Below are 23,147 nucleotides of genomic sequence, written 5' to 3' on the forward strand. Positions count from 1 at the left end.
CATTATCTGATTGAATGGCGGAGCAGGCTCGGGAGCCATATGGCCTACTCCTGCTTCTAATTCTTTCGTTTTTATGTTCTTATGTCCTTTCACAGGAGAGCAAACTCACCCCTGGACATGCATAAGGAGCAAGTTCCAACAAAATGTTTCCGCGTACCTGATAGCTCCGACACTGCGGAAACGTCTCCACTTTCAGCACCAGTTCAGATGGGAATGTTAAGCGAGCAGGTGAACCGCTGAATCCCACTTTTGAGGGATGTCCCAAAGCGTTTCACAGTGGCGTCAAAAGAAATGAGTTGCACTTAGTAATTAAATATAAGCAAAGTGAGATTTGAACGCACGCTCCCAGAAGAGACTGCGATTTGAACGCAGCGCCATAGACCTCCCGACCAGCCTGACTGTTGGAAAGCTCCCTTGCAAGTTCTCACTTCCGCATTTAAAATGTTTCAGTCCGGGTGCTTGTTTAATGCTGCTCGAAGGCTAAGTGACCGGGTTATAATCTCCCCCGGGGTTTTCCTGAGCCTGTGCTCGGTGTATGGGGAGGTTTGGCCCGGGTCACTGGGATGGACAATAACAACCTGAGCTGTGAAAGAGCGAATAATTAATGGGTTTGTCTCCGTGCCTGAAATGCGGCTTAGATCTGTTGGTGTTAACCGAGGCCGGGGCTCCGAGATATTGCATTTTGTTCACGTTTAATCAGAGGAATATCCGGTCAGGAGCTGAAAAGGACCAAGAGCTGAAAAAACACAAGAAAAAAGATAAGAAATATCAGCAATTGTGATAAACTCTTTAAAGTGTTATCTGGTAGTTTAGTGGTTTAATTCTTTTAATCACCATTCATTAACCGATAGCGTTGATTTAGCAGAATGAAAGAAATGCTCACACTGAGGGACAGTCGAAAATAAATAACTTAACTTTAATAATTTGCGAAACTTTTATTCATTGATGAAATTTTATCACCTATCTGATTTTACACACTGTATATCAATTTACTGTACGTAAATAATACTCTCGACCATAATGTTTCCGCCCGGGATCGAACCGGGGATCTTTCGCGTGTAAAGCGAACGTGATAACCGCTACACTACGGAAACTACTGATGCACGCCGCTTCCAGAAAAATCTGTTCAGGGAGAAGGTGAAATGCTGACTCCCAGATTCTGACTTAATTTCCCATCACTAACATTCTCTGAACAAAACTGCACACTTCAACAATGTTCCTTTCTAACTCATTAAAGTCCCGAAATGTCTTCCCTCGAATCTCCTGAATCTGATGCCTCGAGTTTTCCCACTCAATCAATGTCCCTTTGCAATTTCCTGCGCCCATCTGCACTACTTACTCTGCCACTAACTTAGTGTCGTTAAACTTGGTAATATATGCCTATAGAAGACTTTGGGATTACCTTTTATGTTAGCTTCCATTCTATTCTCAGACCCTCTCTTTGCCCCTCTTATTTTCCTTTTCACTTCTCCTCTGAACTTTCTATATTGAACCTGATTCTCAGGTATATTAGGATAGTTGAAGGCCCCATTATCACTGCCATAGTCATAGAGTCATAACGGCACAGAAGGAGGCCATTCGGCCCATCGAGTTCGTGCTGGTGTTCTGTAGAGCAATCCAGTCAGTCCCATTCCCCCGCTCTATCCCCGTAGCCCGGTAAGTTTATTTACCTCAAGTGCCTATCCATTATTCACTTGAAAGCAGTGTTTGTCTCCATTTCCACCACTTCTGTCGGCAGCGAATTCCAGGTCCTCAACACTCGCTGCGTAAAAAATGTTTTCCCAACGTTCCCCCTGTATCTCTTACCCAAAACGTTAAATCTGTGGCCCCTAGCCCTTTTAACATCAACTAGTCGGAACAGCCTTTCCCCGTCTAGCCTATTCAAACTCACGATAATGTTGTGCACCTCCATCAACTCACCACTCAACCTCCTTTGTCTTAAAATACACCTGTGCCGCGCCTTGGGACGTTTTACTATGTTAAGGGCGCTATATAAATAGAAGTTGTTGTTGTAATGAAAACAAATGCAGCTTCTCCAACCTGTCCTTATAGCTAAGATCCCCCATCCCCAGAACCATTCTGGTAAATCTCCTCTGCACCCTCTCAATGGCCTTCACATCCTTCCTAAAGTGTGGTGACCAGAACTGGACGCAATTCTCCAGTTGTGGCCTAACCAGCGCTTTATAAAGGTTCAGCATAACTTCTCTACTTTTGTACTCAATACCTCTATTTATGAAGCATTATCCTATATGTTTGTTAATCACTCTATCCATATGTCCTGCCACCTTCAAGGACCTATGCACATTAACTCCCAGGTTCCTCTTTCACTGCACACTCTTTAAAACTGCCATTACGTGTATTGCCTCTCGCTGTTCCTTCTGCCAAACTGCATCATCTCACACCTCTCTGTATTAAATTCCATCTGCCATTTATCTGCCCATTCTGCTACCCTTTCTATGCCCTGCTGCAGTCGATTGGTATCATCCTCACTGTTTGTTACACCCCCAAGTTTGGTGTCATCGGCAAATTTAGAAATTATACTCTGTACTCCAATATCCAGGTAATTTATAAATATCACAAAAGCAATGGCCCCAGCACTGACCCTTACGAAACACCACTGTCTACCATCCTCCAGTGTGAAAAACAGCCATTTACCACAACTCGCTGTTTTCTAGCCTTAAGCCAATTCCTTATCCAAGCTGCCACTGACCCACCTATTTCGACAGACTCAATTTTATTAACCAGCCTTCTATGTGGTATTTTAATCAAACGCCTTCCTAAAATCCATGTCGGCACCATCCAATGCATTTCCTTCTGTGCAGACTTCAGTGAACATCCCCATTGCTGGCCTTATTTTGGAGGGAAGGTCATTGATGAAGCAGCTGAAGATGGTTGGGCCTAGGACACTGCCCTGTCTAGGCCCCTCGTGATTTTGAACTCCTCACAATCTTCTCTGCTCTAAGGAGAACAACCCCAGCTTCTCCAGTCTATCCACGGAACTAAAGTGCCTCATCCCCTGAAACATGCTTGTAAATCTTTTCTGCCTTCCCATCCTTCCTAAAATGTTGTGCCCAGAATCCTCCATCTGAGGCGTAACCAATGAGGTAAAGAGACTTAGCAATACTTCCTTGCTTTTGTACTCTATGGCTCTATTAATAAAGCCAAGATCCCGTACGCTTTTTAACAGCCTTCTCAACTTGTCCCACCACCTTCAATGTTAGATAAATACACCCCCAGGTCTCTCTGTTCCTGCACAGGATTTAAAATTGTACCATTTAGATCATATTGCCTCAGTTGAATCTTCCTACCAAAATGGATCACTTCACACTTCTCTGTATTAAATTACATCTGCTGCGTCTCTGCCCATTTCACCACTCTGTAGATGTCCTCATGAAGTCTGTTACTTTCCGTCTCAATATTTACTACATTTCTGAGTTTCCTGCCATTTGCAAACTTTGATATTATGCCCAGTATACCCAAGTCCAGGTCATTAATATATATCAGAAAGAGCAGCGGTCCTAATACCGATCCCTGGGGAACAGCACTTTATACTTCCCTCCAGCCTGAAAAATAACCGTTCACCACTATTTACAAATCGTACTCATTCTATAAACACCCATTTTATATATAAACACCAGACCCATATACACAACAACAACGTGCATTTATATAGCGCCTTTAAAGTAGTAAAACGTCCCAAGGCGCTTCACAGGAGCGATTATCAGACAGAATTTGACACCGAGCCACATAAGGAGATATTAGGACAGGTGACCGAAAGCTTGGTCAAAGTGGTAGATTTTAAGGAGCGTCTTAAAGGAGGAAAGAGAGGCGGAGATGTTTAGGGAGGGAATTCCAGAGCTTAGGGCCTCGGCTCACACACACAGTTTATATTTTTACACAGCCTTGTTTGCAGTTCTGAATATTTTTTTCCCGCTGCAAGTTTAATTGTTTTTCAGAAGCTGCACGACCAGTTGTGTATTTGGAGCAGTTTCCCAGTTTATTTCCCTGTGATGTGATGATTGTGGGGGCTCGGTGTGTGGAAGTGGATTTGCTGCAGTCCGCGGGCAGCAGGTGGTGAAAGCGGGCGTGAGACGGTGAGTGACAGGTTAGCGCTGCTTCTGATGCTGTCTGACACCCGGGGGACTCGAGTGGGCGGGGATTTTAAAGCCCTTTAATTACTCCGAGGCAGGAGAAATGAAACAGTGTTTGTGGTACGTGTATATATACAAACATCGGTGTTTGTACTGTAGACTTCGTGGCGCAACGGTACCGTGTCTGACTCCAGCTTAGAAGGCTGCGTGTTCAAATCACGTTGAGGTTGTCGTTCTTTTGGATAATCCCGGAGTTAATATTTTCTTTGCTGTTTCACAATAACCAGATCCTTGCTCTAAAGTCTGTCTCACTGTTTCCCCAATGTCAGGGAGAGAAGCGCCTGATGCCCTCATGTATTTAATTTTACTATTCACAAATACAGTTATTCGTTCAAAATCAACCTGCAGGTGGCCACACACAGAATAAACAGAGCCAGAGAGACAGACAGAATCGGGAAACACCGGGAAATAGGCAAGAGATATTGACAAGCAGATGTTTCCGAGACCAGAACCTGTCATCATTGATGAAGAACTGGAGCCTGTCCCAAAAACTATCAACACAGAGCTGGATATACTGGGTTTATAAAGATTGCTGCTATTGCCAGCCCACCTGTCCTCTCTCGGCACTTGGTTCTACCCATAGCCCTGAATAAAGGAGGTAATGACCTGGGGAGTGGATTACCTGAAGAAACTGAAGATGAGAACTCTGCTTCTCAGATTGCTGGAAAGATGCCGTAGTTTTGTGTCTAAAGGCGCTTTGCGATCTGAACATTGCCTGGACCCCTGTGGTTAATGAAAGGTCTTTTGATGCTTGATTTTCTTACACACCTTGGAATTCAGGAGAACCTGGTTCATGGTTTGCAGAACAAGTTAAACCCCTGGAGCAGAGCCACCAGGCGCCTGGCTGCAAGCAGCGACAAAGATGCTTAAAGCGATTAAACGCGGTGAGTTCAGTCGCCAGACTGTTAGACTCTTAATTTCAGTGTTCGTTAGTTCGAGCCCCACGTTGGGCGAAAGCATTTTGTTAAACTTTTATGTTGCTTTCACGGGAAAGCATCATTAATTAATCTTCTTTTGCACAATGAAAGAAATGCTAACTGAGGTAGTGTCGATAGTTCAATCATTTGTACCGTTGCCCACATCTCATTATATACACTGAACCTTAGGAGTCTGGTTTAAAAATGGTCATTGCTGATGGCACCATGAATCTGGGGAGCTTTGGTCAAATTTAACAGGACCGGTTATTTCTACCGTGCACAGAAAATAGAATCGGTAGTGAACATAAAATCCCATTGTGCTGAATTGCAGAATCAACGCGATCAGCTTTAAAATAAAGTGAAATAATTTTACAGTGAAAAGATTTGGAAGTAAGTGTTACTTGTATTTGTGCCTTTAATTAAAGTTTGTGGCGTCTGACTCCCTTTCACGTCTCTGACGAAGAAAGGAGGGGCTTGACGTTGACCAGACTTCACGGGCCCTGATATCTGTGAGCTCATCCTTTATATCGAGTTGTTTCCCACTTGTTGCTTGGTGTCAGCTTTAGCTCAGCGGTTACTTCGCTAACACCTGTTTAAATTTAAGCACTGTTCTTGCCGCGGGCGCTGCCCAGCGTTTGTATTGTCAGTTTTAATCCCCTTTTACATCGAAACACATTGTAACCGTGATTTTAATTTAGCAGTGTGAAATTTTTTCAGGACAACTTTAAACGATTCATAACCGATCCCTTTCAACACTGTGACACGGGTTCGATTCCCGGTTAGGGAATTAAATTTGCTATCACCGTTTTTAATTAATTAATGCGAAGTAATTTTATTAAATTAATAACATGCATCTAATGTGATAAAATAACAATTGATTTAATAACCATTATTGAACCAATAACTTTCTTTTGCAGAATGAAATACATTTAAATATGGTTACTGAGGGACAGTTGAAATACAGTGAATTATTTTGCTCTTGCATGTGCTGGACTTTTAACCCATATCGCATTTTACACATCGTATTTTAGGAGAATGCTTTCAAATGTTCATTGCTTGTGAGAGCAGGGATCTGGGGCAACTTCTGTTAAATTAAACAGGACCGGCTATTTCACAGGAAAAAAATATTCTCTGCCAATGTTTTCAGATCATAGACTGACTGATCTTTCTTAGTGGATGACTTGACATTTGCCCACATTGATCTCCATTAACCACATTTCAGGGGAGATTTAAGAGAGTTGTTCAAAATTATGGGGGAAACAGTTTCCACTGGCAGGAGTGTCAGCAGGGCTATGCGGGAAGAGCAGCGTGGTGGGACTAATTGGATAGCTCTTTCAAAGGTACAACATCAATTGTTCATTTTAATCTGCGATTGAGAGATTTTTGTTAACCAAAGGTATTTAGGGATAATTCAAGTCAGTGAGACCCTTTATAAATGTTTCCATCATCATTAATCAACCCACAACATTGTGTTGCTCACTGCAGGAATTAATAACAAGTTTACTGGGTGACAGACAAACTGCAATAACTTATTATAGAATCATAGAATCAGACAGCACAGAAGGAGGCCATTCGGCCCACAGTGCCTGTGCCTCTTTGAAAGAGCGATCCAATTATTCCCACTGCCCTGCTCTTTTCCCAAAGCCCTGCAAGTGTTTCTTTTTCAATTTCCTTCCCCTTTGAAAGTTAATATTGAATCTGCTTCCACCACCATGTCAGGCAGAAAAATATTGACATTAACATTATCCGAGGCCCATTTCGCACAGTAATTTCATGTCATGAATTTTTTCCCTTCTCATTTTACACACTTTATTTTAGCAGTTTGCTCTGCAAACCATGAACCAGGTTCTCCTGAATTCCAAGGTGTGTAAGGAAATCTAGCTCACCTGTCAGTCACTGTCTCTGGCCCGCTTTCACCACCTGCTGCAGGCGGACTGCAGCATATCCAATTAGACACACCGAGCCCCCACAATCATCACATCACAGGGAAATAAACTGTGAAACTGCTCAAAATACACAACTGGTCGAGCAGCTTCTGAACAACAATTCAACTTGCAGCATATGGACAATATTCAGAACTGTGAACCAGGCCGTGTAAAAATAAAAACAGAGTCAAAGAATCATAGATTCAACATTAACTTTCAAAAGGGAAATGTAGTTGAAAAAGAAACACTTGCAGGGCTATGGGGAAAGAGCAGGGCAGTGGGACTAATTGAATAGTTCTTTCAAAGAGCCGGCACAGGCACGATGGGGCTTAATGGGCTCCTTCTGTGCTGTCTGATTCTACAAAAATGTTACTAAAGTTTGACTCTCACCTAGAAAACATGTTAGCGTTCCCTTCAGTGTGCAACAAAAAGCAGTGGGTCGATTAAAAGAATTATTAAGTGTCTCACAGACTTGAATTATTTTATTAAACACTTTTGTAAGAACCAATGGGTCGCGGTGATGAGAGCGCCGAATCCTAACCACTAGACCACCAGGGAACACTTGTACAAACTGCAATATCTCGCAGATCCTTGCTCGCTTACTACCAGCAGATCAAAACCGTATTTCAGTTTTGGTCACCTTACCTGTTGAAGGATATACTTGCCTTAGATGGGGTGCGACGAAGATTCACTGGACTGATTCCTGCAATGAGAGGGCTGTCCTATGAGGAGCGATTGAGTAGATTGGGCCTATACTCTCTGGAGTTGAGAAGAACGAGAGGTGATCTCAGTGAATCATACAATCATACAGCTACTTATGCAACTGCCTTTTGAAAACCACGATTGAATTTGCCTCCAGCACCCTTTCAGGCAGTGCATTCCAGATCCTACGATCGATAACCGTAAACCAAGTCAGACAGTGGCACAGTAATTAGTGAGGATAGGCGCAGAAAATTGCAAAGGGACATTGATTGAGTGGCAATACTGGAGGCATCTGATTCAGAAGATTCGGGGGTGACCTGGAAATTCCAGAGTTTAATGACTTTGAAAGGAACAGGAAAAGTTAGTGAAAGGAAATAAATCCATAATCTGGAATTCAGCATTTCACCTTCTCGCTGAACAGTTCTTTCTGGATGTTTAGCTAAGCAGAGGTTGCCGTAGTGTAGCGGTTTATCATATTCACCTCACAGGCGAAAAGTCTCCGCCTCGATCCTGGGGGGAAACATTATTGTGTTCTAGAAATGGTGCCTGGTTCAAACTGAAAATAAACCTTTCCTATTGCAATTCAATAAATATGAACAATGGAAGAAATCATATTGTAATTAAATATGTATAAAATAAAATATTTCATTATCTGATCCTGAACCATTCTTCACAGACTCAACCTCAGCACGGGTACCGACAGCAATCCCGCCCATTTCAGTCGAAGTCGTCTTAATTTCCACCAAGTAACCTCCCTAGCACTGAAAATTAACTTTTATAAGTGTGGAATCTCATTCCTTCAGATATAAATAGTTGTAGAAGATTTTTTATATTTTAAAAATGTTTTTACTTTTGTCTCTTTCTTTTCTCTCTCTTAATCCAACATTTATTTTCCTCTCCTTATTTCTCTTTCTGTGCCTGATTGGACATTGAATTCTATTCTAATTCTAATTGACTCTTCCTGGTTCAGATTCTGCGCTGCTCATTAACGATTCTTCAATCAATTAATTATGGGGTACGGCGGCACAGTGATTATGTTACTCGACCAGTAATCCAGAGGAAAGGTGGAATGGTGGGGAGAAAATTGTCCAGTGCTTGCTGGTGGGAGAGGTTTGCCTTGAGGGGGCAGCGATGAATCGCCATTGCAGTGCTGGTCCCCGTCACAAACTGTTCCTCAGCCGCAGACTTCATGATGACCTGGAGACCCGAGTTCACAATCCCACCACGGCAGATGGTGGAAGGATTAAAATCGGGGATGTGCAAGAACGCAGAATTGGAGGAGTGCAGAGATCTCAGAGGGTGTAGGGCTGGAGAATGTTACAGAGATAGGGGGAGGCGAGTCCATGGAGAGATTTGAAAGCAAGGAAGAGAATTTGAAAATTCAGTTGTCGCCTGGTTGGGAGCCAATGTAGGTGAGTGAGACCCGGGGTGATGGGTGAACGGGACATGGTGCGAGTTAGGATACGGGCAGCAGAGGATTGGATGAGCTGAAGTTTATGGAGGGAGGAAGATGGGAGGCCTTCCAGGAGTACATTAGAATCGTCAAGTCTGGAGGTGACAAAGGCAAGGGTGAGGGTTTCAGCAGCAGATCAGCTGAGGCAGAGGCGGAGTCGGGCGATGTTACGGAGGTAGAAGTAGACCGTCTTGGGCAGAAGCTCATCTCGGGGTCAAATACCAAGGTTGCAAGCTGTCTGGTTCAGTCTCAGTGGCCAGGGATTGGGATGAAGTCGGTGGCTCGGGAACGGAGTATGTGGCGGGGACCAGCACCGCAATGGCGATACATCACTGCCCTCTCAAGGCTACTTGCAAATCCCGTCCAGCAGCAATATTGAAAGGACTGGACAATTTTAACTTCACCATTACATTTTTGCCCGGCCTTTTCTCATTCAGACCTTCAGCTTCGACACTTTCCCGCTGCTGAGCAGCCAATCACACAGCTGCCATCAAAATTACTTTCACGACAGCTGGGAGCCAAGTTCCACCGAGATTTGAACTCGGATCGCTGGATTCAAAGTCCAGAGTGCTCACCATTACACCATGGAACCCTGATACACTAGCTCGAAGCCAATTCGCTTTTTTCCGACTCACCTGCCATTCACAGCTGCTGAGTATTTTCAGCAAATTCTGTTTTTATTTCAAACTTACATCATCCGCAGCATTTTGTCTTGTGTTGGAAAAGCAAACGGGATCCTGGGCTTTATAAACAGAGGCATAGAGGGCAAAAGGAAGGAAGTCATACCAAACCTTTGGAGTATTGTGTGTAATTCGGGCACTGCGCTTTAGGACGGATGCGGGACTTCAGTTCCGTGGAGTAGTGGAGAAGAAGAGGTTGTTCTCCTCAGAGCAGAGAAGATAAGGGGAGATTTTGTCGACGTGTTCAATATCATGAAGGGTTTTAATAAAGTAAACAAGGAGAACATTTTCCAGCGGCAGAAGTGTTGCTGACCAGAAAACACATATCAAAGTGATTGGATAAAGTATCAGTAATAAGGTTCTCTCGGGCTTTTGTTGGCCGATTTACTGGTAAAGCTGGGAATTGAGGGGAAACTGGTTCATGGTTTGTAACACAAGCAGTGCGCGGGGTCAGACCGGCCCGGCTAGCTCAGTCGGTAGAGCCTGAGACTCTTAATCTCAGGGGCGGTTTGTGTTTCTAATTATTGGGCTGGTTTCACAGGCGATCCCCAGCTCTAAATCCCCCGGCACCTCTCGATCAATGACTCTTTCAATAAATGTGATTCAACAACATTATCAGGAAATCTGAAGTGTTTATAAACACCGGAAGCTGACACACCAGGGAAGACCTCACAGTCTTGGACACAGATTGAAATACACTGAAGTGTTTATAAAAAGTTACAGAACACAACACGTGTGTAAAATTCCCCGTTGTTTTATCGGCCCTGATGGGTTGTGAAGGGAGAGACGGGCCGAAGTCCCACTGAGCCGCACTGACCCCGAGCCAAGGTGAAATTAAAGTCAGTTCAATCTTTAGCAGCGAGCGGCTGGAGAGAGACAAGATTCCGGAATCAAGGAGAGATTTTCTTATTTTATTGAGCCGCATTTATATGAAACACTCATTGACCGAGCTGGGAATCGGCTTTAAAATGAGCCCAAAAATTTAAAACACAAACTCCCCACCCTGGGGATGAAGTATCCGACACTCCACCGACTGGGCTAGCCGGACTGGTCTGTCGCAAGGACCCTGCCTGTGCTCCAGTTTCCTCTCAATTCCCCGGTTTATCAGTAAATCCACCAGCAAAAGCCCGAGGGAACCTTATTACTGATTCATTGTCCAATTACTTGAATAGAAAGCGAGCGGAGGAGAAGAATTGAGAGCCTTCAGTGTGGGATAGAAGTGATGTTGTTTGACGGAGAAGCGACACAATCTCAATCAGTGCAGAGAGAGGTGAGTCAGCGGGTCACCTTCTCCCTTAACACATCCTTCTGACTTGCGGCTGACAAACTGAGCAGAGATTTCGGGACTGCAGCAATTATCACGCTCGCCTTACACCCGAAATGCCCCCGATTCCGCTCCAGGGCGGGATGAATGATTTTGGATCTTGCTCCAGGTGAACCTCCAGGGGTGAGTTTCTTCCCCTGTGTAAAAGCGGCGACAATTGTCGGTTCCTCTTAAACTGAACAACGGCTGCAGCAGATTCCCGGTGTGATAAACACTGAACAGTTTTAATCAACTCCTGTTGAAAATTCTTCACAAGCAAAAGGCAGAACTCTTGTGAAAGTTTTTCCTGTCACTCAGTGACCATGTTTGGATTTCCTTCAGTCTGAAACAGAAAGTTGATTCTTCAATTAGAAGAATTGTCCATCTTTTTACAGAGTTTAATGAGTTTTGTGAAAATCAAATAATAACGTGTATTAATACAAAAGTTAATCCCGGACCTGCATTTGCAGATCGCAGTTCTCTTCTGTGATGTTCTTGCTGCAACTAATTGCGGCAGAGATTCCCGTAGTGTAGTGGTTATCACGTTTTGAAAATCTTCCCCTTTAAAATTCAATTAATATAAGAAAATGGAAGATATTATGTGGTTACATTTCAATAAAGTTAAAAATCTCAAAGAACCCGTCCATTTTCTCTGTCCAATTCTGCACAGACACACACTCAGCAAAGACACCGACAGTGTCCCTCCCTCACTCCCGTTTCCTGCCCTGACGGTGCAGAAAGCCCCTCTCAAAGCTACACATTCCACTGGTTTCAGTGGATCAGCGGGAGATCTTTAAAGGATCCTGCAGCGTCGCCTTGGCTAATAACCATAGATTGTCGCCATATTTCACCCACCGCAGCAACCCCGTCCATTTCAGTCTAAGTCCCCTTTTTAACTCTTTCGCGCCAGGCAAACTGTTTGTACAAAATGACATTTTATAGACGAACACACAAAAGACGTGTTCGCGAAAGAACGGCACCAAGTGCGGTTAGGCATCCACTTGAAATCGATTTCCTCCTGTGTTTTTCTCTGGATGTTGTCTCTCTCGGTGCTGGGCGAACAATTCATTGATGCATTTGTCCTGATGCCTTTCGCCCATCTCGTGGGGTCAGAGGCGCTCTGTCTGTCTCTTACCTGCTTGTGACCAAAGATGTGCGGGTTAGGTTGATTGGCTATGATAAATTGACCCTTAGTGATAGGGGGATTAAATACGTGGGGTTACGGGGATAGGGTGGGGTATGTGTTGGTGACGGGGATCGCGTGGGATATGTGTCGGTGCAGGCTCGATGGGCCGAAATGGCCTCTATCTGCACTGTGGGGTTTCTGTGATTTCTGTGATTTCTGTGACCATTATCGAGAACAGGCCGCCTTTTCAACGTTCATCAGCAAACTCAGAAAGACAAATAAACAGAAAGATGTGTCTCTCATGCCCCGGTGGCAAAGGTGCAATGGATGTTAATCCAAATAAATCCCCCGTGAGATTCTGTGTGCATCGGCTTCCTTATAAAGTTTGTATTTTAAACGTGCGGGAAAAGCGTTAAATTATGAAAGTAATCCGATGGCCCGCACGGGGATCGAACCTGCGACGTTGCCGTTAATTAACACCACGCTCGTACACCAACTGAGACTAATCGGCCACAATGCTCCCGTTGGCCAGGTTCGAAGATTGTCTTTCAGGCTCGCACTGGGTGACCGAGTTACGGCACAAACAGTGAACACACCACATCGCTTAAACATTGTTCCTATATACAACTGGGCAGAGTGTAAATCGAAAGTAACAGTAAAAGAGCTCTTTAATCTAACAAACCTCATTCCAAAAATTATTATCGCAGCACCGCTGAACAGTCCCTCCCTCAGTCCCGGTATAAAAACAGCCGGCGGGACCTCGCCTGGATTCGAACCCGCAGCGAACGGTTGGAGTAGGATCCAGCGGGTCAGATATGGTTGCACTCCCATTCCTTCAGGAGACGCGTGTCCCGGAGAGGAAAATCTCTCCTGATTCGCTCCTCTTACAGTGAAGGAGGAAAATATAACTAAAAATTGCCGAAACCCGGGACCTTTAGAATCTAACGCTGTCCCAACTGAGCTATTCCGGCTTCACATCAAGTTAAATATTCTGCCTTTCGGAGGATTTTCTAACCCCGGGAGGAATTGCCCCTCTCACTCATTCCTCACTTCGGGCAATGTGACCCGACCAGATCTCGTAGCTCAGGTTGTGTTAATGTAAAGCTGGAGTGTTGATAAAGATACAAAGCTGACACAGCACGGGGACCTCACCGTGTTGGACACAGCGTGAAATGCAATGACATGTTCAAATAAAGTTACAGAGCACAACACATGTGTAAAATTCCCTGTGCTTTTCCCCGCACTGGTGGGCTGTGAAGGGAGAGACGGGCCGAAGTCTCACTGAGCCGCACTGATCACGAGACAAGGTGAAATTATATCAAATTCAATCTTCAGCAGCGAGATGCTGAAGAGAGATCAGAGTCCCGAATCAAGGAGTAATGTTCGGATACAAATGTTGAATCTCATTTATATCAAACTCTCGTTGAATTCACTGCTGGGGGATTCAGAGCTGGGGATCGCCTGTGAAATCAGCTTAAAACATTGAAATGACAACTTCAGTCCCTCCGACAATGAAGGTTACATTTATTTAATTTGCACAAGTAAACAGAGACTGGACAGTTGCTATCTTGCTCTCTGTGACCTGAGGTTTTATCTCGGTAAACGCCGGCTTTAGTATATGTTGTAATCAATATTTCAGCCAGTCTCTGTAGCGCAATCGGTTAGCGCGTTCAGCTGTTAGCAGAAAAGTTGGTCGTTCCAACCCACCCAGGGACGGTGCGTTAACCTTTTCCAGGTTTTCAAAATGTATATTTTGGCTGCAAGATCATGGGATGAACTGTAGCACTGGGTACAATGTCGGTGAGTATGAGATCATCCACTGGGATCTGAGAAAGCCATTCCGTAACATTTTCTTAATGGTGACAGACTAATAGGAACATGAGGAGGCCATTCAGCCCCTCAGCCCTGTTCCGTCATTCAATTAGATCCTGGATAATCTGTATCTCAGCTGCATTGGCCCGCCTTGGTTCCATATCCAGTTTCACCACTTTGGAATGGTCTCATTTTTAGGTGCGCCTGGTGCCGCTCCTGGCCTCTCATCTCACATCTCACTGAACCAGGTTTGGTCCCCTGGCTTGAGGGTAATGGTAGAGTGAAGGATACGCCCGACGAGATTGTGGTTGAATGTAATTCTGCTGCTGCTGATGGCCCAGAATTGCACAGAGAAAATATACGTGTTTTAAGAGATTTTATTTTATTCATTGTTAACCACAAAATTAATTAACTTTTTCATGTTTATTCATTTTTAATGGGGAATATTTTACAAAATGTTTCCGCCCCGAAGTGGTGGAACCGGAGTCACTCAAAGTTTTCCAGGGGTGACTGGATAGGCACTAGAGGGAATAAACTTGCAGGGCTACGGGGAGCCAGCGGGGAATGGGACTGACTGGGTTGCTCGACAGAGAGCCGGCACGCACTCGATGGGCCGAATGGCCTCCTTCTGTCCTGTTTTGACTCACTGATCATGAACCAAGCTGAAATGATGTCAGGTTCAATCTTCAGCAGCAGGTATGGTGCTGAGCCCCACACAGAACTGAATATGCCCAGGCTCGATGCCCGGCCTGTGGTCTCTCAGTTCCTCACTCAGCGGGCTACTGAGCAATACAGGAAGGGCTCAGGCCTAATGAATATCTTAATGCTCAGTTTACATTATCACTGCCCAGGCACTCTCTGATTCCAGTCTTGCACACGTTGCTAAGCTTCAAATGTTGCATTTTTCTCACTGGCAATAAATTGATTGATAGCCGTGCTGTGACAATCTAGGTTTGTTAGGGAGATGTTGTGGGAAAGAAGATACATAGAAGACTATTGATAACTGTGACTGTTCTGACACTGTGAGCTGCAGTCAAATGTAGGCAACATGTAAAGTGTCCTGTTCCAAATGTTGATAGAAAGGTCTAGTAATTTCCTGATGACTTTGAAACAGCAGGCATTGTGCAGAAGGCATGGAAGTGAATTTTGTGAAATTCAGATCACTTCCACGCCAGGCAAACTTTTGGTACAAAATGACATTTTTAGGTGAGAATACAGAATACGTGTTCGCGAAACCACAGCACCAAGTGCGGGTAGGCATCCACTTGAAATCTATTTCCGTCTTTGGTTTTCTCAGAGACAGAGAGAAAAACCTTGAGTATTGTGTGCCGCTTTGGTCACCTTATCTGAGGAAGGATGTTCTTGCCATGGAGAGTGCAGCAACGATTCACCAGACTGATACCTGTGATAGCAGGGAAGTCGTATGAGAGATTGGGTTGATTAGGCTTAAATTCGCTAGAGTTAAGAAGAATGAGAGGGGATCGCATTGAAACTGATAAAATTCTAACAGGACTAGACAAACTAGATGCAGGAAGGATGTTCCTGATGGCGGGGGATTCCAAAACCATGGGTCATAGACTAAGCGTAAGGGGTAAGTCAATTAGGACTGAGATGAGAAGGAATTTCTTCACCCAGAGAGTGGTGAACCTGTGGAATTCTCTGCCACACGGGGCAGTTGAGGCCCATTCATTAAATATATTCAAGAAGGAGTTGGATATATTTCTTGAGGCTAAAGGGATCAAGGGATATGGGGAGAAAGCAGGGACAGGGTACGGAATTTTGGTGATCAGCCATGATCTCATTAAATGGTGGAGAGGGTTCGAGAGGCCGAATGGCCTACTCCTGCTACTATCTTCTATGTTTCTATGAAACATACAGAGAGAAGCTGTTGGGGAATTGAATACTCACCGCTATACTGTCAAGGACGTGGTAGAGGAAGTAGTTATGCAGTGTTTGAGACAAATGCTCAAACACACACAGACACAGACATGTGTCTCTTTGTGTGTGTATGTCTCAGATATCCATCTGAGTTTCATTGATTGATGGAGGCTTGCATTACATTGGGAGGCCATTCGGCCCGACGAGCCTGTGCTGTATCTTTGAAAGAGAAGTCGTGCTTAGTCCCAAACCCCTGCGATTTGTGCGTAACCTTGTTAATCTCATTTGGTCTGTCACTCTCTCGCTCCTCCATGCCCCACACAAAAGGGAAAGGGAAACTATACTAACGAGGAAAGGTTGCAGGAAATTGTTATACATTTCTTCATATGCCAGTACATCTTTAAAAATTCATTTCGTTTTTTTTTTCTGTTCAAAAAGGAGCATTTTAAGGTGATGTCCAAAAGTTTATAATTGGGGATGTTAAAAATCATCTGCCCTGTCAAAAATGGAACCACCGGTCTCACGCGTGACATACCACACAACTATCTTAACATATACAGAATCTGTCAGAGCAACAGTACAGCTGTGAACAGAGTGATAAATAGACGGGCATAGAAAGAGCAATAGACAGAGGGAGAGACAGAGAGAGAGGAACAGACGCAGAGAGCAAGAACCTCGGTTTGAAGTCTCAGATTGGTCCCAGGGATGAGAGACTTCAGTTATGTGGAGAGACTGGAGACGCTGGGATTGTTTTCCTCAGAAGGTTAAGAGGAAGTTTAATAGAGGTTTTCAAAATTTCAAGGGGTTTTGATAGAGTAAATCAGGAGACACTGTTTCCAGTGGCAGGAGGGTCGGTAACCAGAGGACACCAATTGAGGGTAACTGGCAAAAGAACCAGAGGGGAGATGAGGAGCACTTTTTTACGCTGTGAGTTATTCTGATTGGGAATGCGCTGCCTGAATGGGCGGTGGAAGCAGATTCAATAGTAACTTTCAAAAGGGGAATATTGATAAGGAGAAATTTGGAGGGCTGTGAGGAAAGAGCAGGTGAGTGGGACTAATTGGAGAGCTCTTTCAATGTAACAGTGCAGACTTGATGGGCCGAATGGCCTCCTTCTGTGCCGTATCAATCTATGATTCTATGGTCTATGTGTCTCTCCACCCTGGTGTCAAAGGTGAAATGGATATTCATCCAAATAATTCCCCCGTGAGATACGGTTTGGATTTGTTCCCTTATAAATTTTATATTTCAAATATTATGAAAATCCATAAAATTATGAAAATATTCTGATGGCCCCTCCGGTGATCGAACCCACGCTCTCAATAGCGGAGGTAACCGGCCACAAAGTGCCTTTTGGATAGGTTCAAGCCCAGACTGGGGAATTGTCTTTCAGGCTCCCACTTCGTGACAGAGTTACTGCACAAACATTGAACAATGCACATCTCTTAAACACTGTTAACGGTTCATATATACAACTTGGCACAGCATAAATCGAAAGTAACAGAAAAAGAGCTCTTTATTCTAACAAACTTCATTCTGAAAATCATCACACCACTGCTGAACAGCCCCTCTCTCAAACACTGTCCTGATATAAAACCAGCCAGCGCGACCCTGAGCCGCTGTCACCACAACCGGACTCGAACCTGCAGCGGGCGGCTAGAGCCGGATCCAGAAGGTCAGCTGTGATTTACATATAAGAACATGAGAAATAGAAGCAGGAGTAGTCCATTTGGCCCTTCAAACCTGCTCCGCCATTCAATAAGAACATGGCTGATCTTCTACCTCATCTCCACTTTCCTGCACTTTCATTGAATCCTTTAATATTCAAAAATCTATCGATCTCTCGAAGGTATTGGTGAGACCGCACCTGGAATACTGCATACAGTTTTGGTGTCCATACTTAAGAAAAGTCATACTTGCTCTCGAGTCAGTACAAAGAAGGTTCACTCGGTTAATCCCGGGGATGAGGGGGTGGTCATATGAGGAGAGGTTGAGTAGATTGGGACTCTACTCATTGGAGTTCAGAAGAATGAGAGGCGATCTTATTGAAACATATAAGATTGTGAAGGGGCTTGATCGGGTGGATGCGGTGAGGATGTTCGCAATGAAGGGTGAAACTAGAACTAGGGACCATAATCTTAAAATAAGGGGCTGCTCTTTCAAAACTGAGATGAGGAGAAACATCTTCACTCAGAGGGTGGTGGGTTTGTGGAATTTGCTGCCCCAGAAGGCTGTGGAAGCTACATCATTAAATAAATTTAAAACAGAAATAGATAGTTTCCTAGAAGTAAAGGGAATTAAGGGTTACGGGGAGCGGGCAGGAAATTGGACATGAGTCTAGGTTCGGAATGGTCATGGCCCTGTGGGTAGTGGAGTGGGCCCAAGGGCCGTGTAGCTTGGTTCTGCTCCTACTGTGTTCTAATTCTGTGTTAGATTTCAGGAGATAGTTTTATTCCTGTTCCTGGCTGGGGTGGAGATCGCCTTTACAGAAGGTAAGTACTGTAGAAAATATAGGGACAGTGATCTCCTGGAAGAATTTCGATTGCCTAGATGGGTCGGAGAGGAATTTCCCAGATTTTTTTCTCCCAAATTTGCCATTGGGTCTTTATCTGGTTTTTCGCCTCTCCCAGGAGATCACATGGGTTCGGGTGGATGCAGAGTGATAGAAGATTTGAGGTTAGGATCAGATCAGCCATGATCTTATTGAATGGTGGAGCAGGCTCGAGGGGCCGATTGGCCTACTCCTGCTACTATTTCTTATGTTCTTATGTTATTATGTTCTCTCGCTACGAAGGCCAACATACCATTTGCCTTCTTAACCAGCTGCTGCACCTGCATGCTTACCTTCAGCGACTGGTGCACTAGAACGCCCAGGCCTCATTGCACTTCCCCTTCTCCCAATCTATTGCCATTCAGATAATAATCTGCCTTCTTGTTTTTGACACCAAAGTGGATAACCTCGCTTTTATTCACGTTATTTTGCATCTGCCATGCTTCTGCCCAATCACCCAACCTTCCCATTCATACTGGAGTTTCTCAGCATCCTCCTCACAACACACACGCCCACCCAGCTTTGTGTCGTCTGCAAACTTGTAGATATTACATCCAGTTCTCTCGCCCAGATCATTAATATATATTGTGAATAGCTGGAGTCCAAGGACTGATCCCTGTGGTACCCCACTAGTCACTGCCTGCCACTTGTAAAAAGAGACGTTTATTCCAACTCTTTGCTTTCTGTCTGCCAACCAGTTCTCTATCCAAGTCAATACCTTGCCCCCCAACCACATGTGCCTTAACTTTACACGCTAATCTCTTATGCGGGACCTTATCGAAAGCCTTCTGAAATCCAAATACACCACATCCACCTGTTACATCCTCAAAAAATTCCAGTGGATTAGTCAAGCATGAATTACCTTTTGTAAATCCATGTTGACTTTCTCCGATCCGGTCACTGTTTTACAAGTGCTCTGCTAGTTCATCTTTTAAAATGGACTCTAGCACTTTCCCAAATACCGATGTCAGGCTTACTCCCCGTTTTCTCTCTACCACATATTTTGAACAGTGGGGTAACATTACATAACCTCCAATCCATGGGTGCTGTTCAAGAGTCTATCGAATTTTGGAAGATGAACAGCAATGCATCTATAATTTCTAGGGCCAGTTCCTTAAGTACCCTAGAATGTAGATTAGCAGGCCCTGGGGATTTATCGGCCTTCAATCCCGTCAATTTCTCTAACATAATTTCCCTACAAATACTGATTTCTATCAGTGCCTCCCTTTCATTAGACCATATGTTCCCCGACAGCTTTGGGAGATTATTTGTGTCCTCCTTTGTGAAGACAGAACCAAAGTATGTATTTAATTGTTCTGCCATTTCTTTGTTCCCCATTATAAATTCCCCTGATTCTGACTACAAGGGACTTACGCTTGACTTCACTAATCTTTTTCTCTTCACATGTCTTTAAAAGCTTTTACAGTCAGTTTTTATGTTCCCATATAAGCTTACTCTCATACTCTATCTTCCCCCTCTTAATGAATCCCTTTGTCCTCCTTTGTTGAATCCTAAACTGCTCCCAATCCTCAGGTTTACTGCTTTTTCTGGCCAGTATGACCTCTCCTTGGATATTATGCTATCCTTAATTTCCCTTTTTAGCCACGGTTGAGTCACCTTTTTTGTTTTATTTTTATGCCAAACTGGGATGAACAAATTCTGTAGTTCATCCATGCGACCTTTGAATGTTTTGCATTGCCGATCCACCGTCAACCCTTTGAGTGACTTTCCCCAATCAATCCTACCCAACTAGCGCAGGATGACAGGACATCAGCCTGAACCATTAACTGTGTTTCTCTCTCCACAGATGCTGCCTGACCTGCTGAGCATTTCCGAGATTTTCTGTTTTTGTTTCGGATTTCCAGCATCCGCCGTCTTGTGCGTCTATTGTCTGTAAAGTTGTCGGCTGCAGGTTTAATATTTGCTATTCATCCACTTGCACGGGGAAAATTGCATTTTAAACTGAGAGTGATTTTTCTACTCGCGTTGTTGTTTTACTTTTTCTGTCCCTCGTTACTTCGCACACTGCCTCCATTTTTCTCTGATAATTTCTCTCTCTCTTTCTCTGTTTCTCCCTCTGTTTCTTTCTCTTCGTATTTCTCTCTCCCTGTCGCTCTCTCGTTCAGTCTCAATACCTCTCTGTCTAGGTCTATCTCTCTGTCTTTCTGTCTCTGCGTGTCCGTCTTTCTCTACTGGCCCATCTTTTATTCCCTCTTGCTCTCCTATCGAATGGTCTCTCCCTTTCTTCCTCACACTGTGCCCGTGTCTTGTTTGTTTAATGGAACTATGTCTTTGAAAAACTAACATAACCGTTTCGAGATTTCCATGACTTTTTCATTGCAACTGCTAATGCTACGTAAGTTTATCAACCTTTGATTCCATGATCCCTGCCAGAACACAGAAACAGATCTGTCACCTACACCCGTATTAACATTGAACTAAAAGTATTTGAAATATGCTTCGGCTGCTAGAATGGCCGATTGTTTAAGGCGTTGAACTGTAAAATCCAATGGGCATGTGTCTGCTGTAGGTTCGAACCCAGCTCCTGGGTAACGTTCCAATTTAACCTTTATCTCTCCCACTACCACCACATTTTGCTTTGCACCATCATCCATTTTGTCGTTTATTCACTCCTGCCCCTCCACCCAATCACAGATTCCTATAATTTCCTCACCCGCACACTTTTCCTCGGGTCTGCACTGCCTTATAAAATGTTAAATCTCTAGCTTATTCCATTTCTGACGAAAGGTCAACGACCTTAAAGGTGAACTCGGTTTCGCTCTCCACAGAAGCTGCCCTTACCTGCTGAGCGTTTTCCAGGTTTTCTGTTTTTATTTGGATTTCCAGCATCCACAGTAGTTTGCTTTAATTTAAGCAGCGGCTTGACTTTCACTTTCTTTATGCTCTTAGCCTTCCGTTCCTTTTCCAATTGCCCCGACTGGATTACCGCCCCAGACATGGGTGACGCTGTTGAAGCTGAATCTGAAGGAAGAATGTTGTGATGTGAACAGATGGATCGACAATGAGGCAGATCAGCAGATAACCCTCCCCTGGAAGGTGTGAAACTTTAAAATAAAAGTTAAAACTGATATACCTGATGACAATTCACACTATTCTTTCCATAAAGGATGAGCTCCCAAATAACAGGCGCAGGGCAGTCTGGTCAACGTCAGCCCTCCTTTCTTATTCAACAGAGGAAGAAGCGACATGTACGAGAATCAGATCCAACAAACTTTAATAAAGGCACAAATACGAGTAACACAGACTCCCAAATCGTTTCACTGAAAAAATCTTTCACTTGGTGTAGAAGCTGACTGCGTTGAATCTGAAAATGAGCATCTTGAGATATTTTGTTCACGATTGATTCTATTCTCTATGAGCAGTGAAACAGAGGTTTCCGTGGTGCAGCGGTTATCACGTTTCCCTTACACATGAAAGGTCCCTGATTCGAGCCCAGCGGAAACATTCCATTTCTCAGGATTTTATTCTGTGCAGTGACCAGTCCTGTTAATTTTAACAAAAGTTGCCCCAGATTTCTGCTTTCATAAGCAATGAGAATTTTAAACAAGCCTACCAAAATAAGTTGTGTAAAATGATATATGGGTAACAGATCATCAATTACAAAGGGCAAAATGCGTTATTGAAGTGTGTTTCGCCTTTCTTTCATTCTGTAAATTATGGTAATCGTTTATTTAATGGTGATGGTAAAAAAGTCAACTGCAAGTCCAATAGTGGCGGCAAAATAAGGGCTCGTTTGTGATTTGAACTGCGGATTTCTCGGAAATTTAAACAACCACCGAAGCGAAAATCGGACACCGAGAACGCCAGTTCAAACCTAGCCGAGTGAGGAGGTAACCATTGTAAAACTATTTAATAAGTGGCTATTCTAAATGAGCTGTTAGGACGTTAATGTATCCGGGCTGCAGGAGGCCACCCTAGGCGCAGCAGTGGAGTCTCTGCATTAGTTCTGCGAGGAAACAATATTTTTCCCTACTCTCATCCTCTTCTCTATATCCTTGTGTTTTGATTTCTATAGTTATTCCCCCTGTCTCAGTTTCCTGAATCATAACACGGTGTTGTCATTTTTGGAGACGCACTTACTTTGTTACTTATTGAAAGGACACCCAGACGGACCGATTGAAACAAATATTTTGAATCCTGTCGCTGCCCCTGTGTTTTCTGATTAATCTGTGTTGTTCTGCGTCCAAATTCTTAATGACAAAGGCGTAAGTCCCACCGCTTCAAATAGTGACACGCGAGCGGGAGATTCCCTAAATCAGTGACACATTTCCCCAAATCCTCCTTACAGTACCGTAAGCCAAACTGTGTCCTATATGGGAAATATCATTGAGAATGACTTCACGCACTGTAACGCTGCCATTTGAATGGCATAATTCACCTGATAATGCCCATTTTATTTATATTAACAAATATGCAAATTATTCCAGTTTTCATATTTACTAATCTTGAATGGGGAAAAGGTATTAAATTGCTTCCACCCACTTTCGAACCGTTGAGATTCCGTGTGCTGGTGGAATGAGATAACCACCACACACCAGAAATCCTCCAGCACTCGGTGCATTCCATTGCAGCGACTCCATAGGAACAGGAAGAGTCCATTCAGCCCCTCGAGCCTGCTCCGGCATTCA

The 23,147-nt window shown here is 44.0% G+C and overlaps 2 non-coding genes across 2 annotated transcripts; both read right to left on the bottom strand.

Moving 5' to 3' along the window:
- Nucleotides 1–1,021: 1,021 nt before the first annotated feature.
- trnav-uac (transfer RNA valine (anticodon UAC)) lies at nucleotides 1,022–1,094 on the bottom strand. The gene has a single exon. It is a non-coding gene; the product is annotated as a tRNA-Val (tRNA).
- An 8,574-nt stretch (nucleotides 1,095–9,668) lies between these two features.
- trnaq-uug (transfer RNA glutamine (anticodon UUG)) lies at nucleotides 9,669–9,740 on the bottom strand. Its single transcript has one exon. It is a non-coding gene; the product is annotated as a tRNA-Gln (tRNA).
- Between the last annotated feature and the right edge of the window lie 13,407 nt (nucleotides 9,741–23,147).

Source organism: Somniosus microcephalus, unplaced genomic scaffold (assembly GCF_052327205.1).
Source record: "Somniosus microcephalus isolate GS21.2 unplaced genomic scaffold, FLI_Smic_1.0 unresolved_chr4, whole genome shotgun sequence".
Classification (NCBI taxonomy): Eukaryota; Metazoa; Chordata; class Chondrichthyes; order Squaliformes; family Somniosidae; genus Somniosus; species Somniosus microcephalus.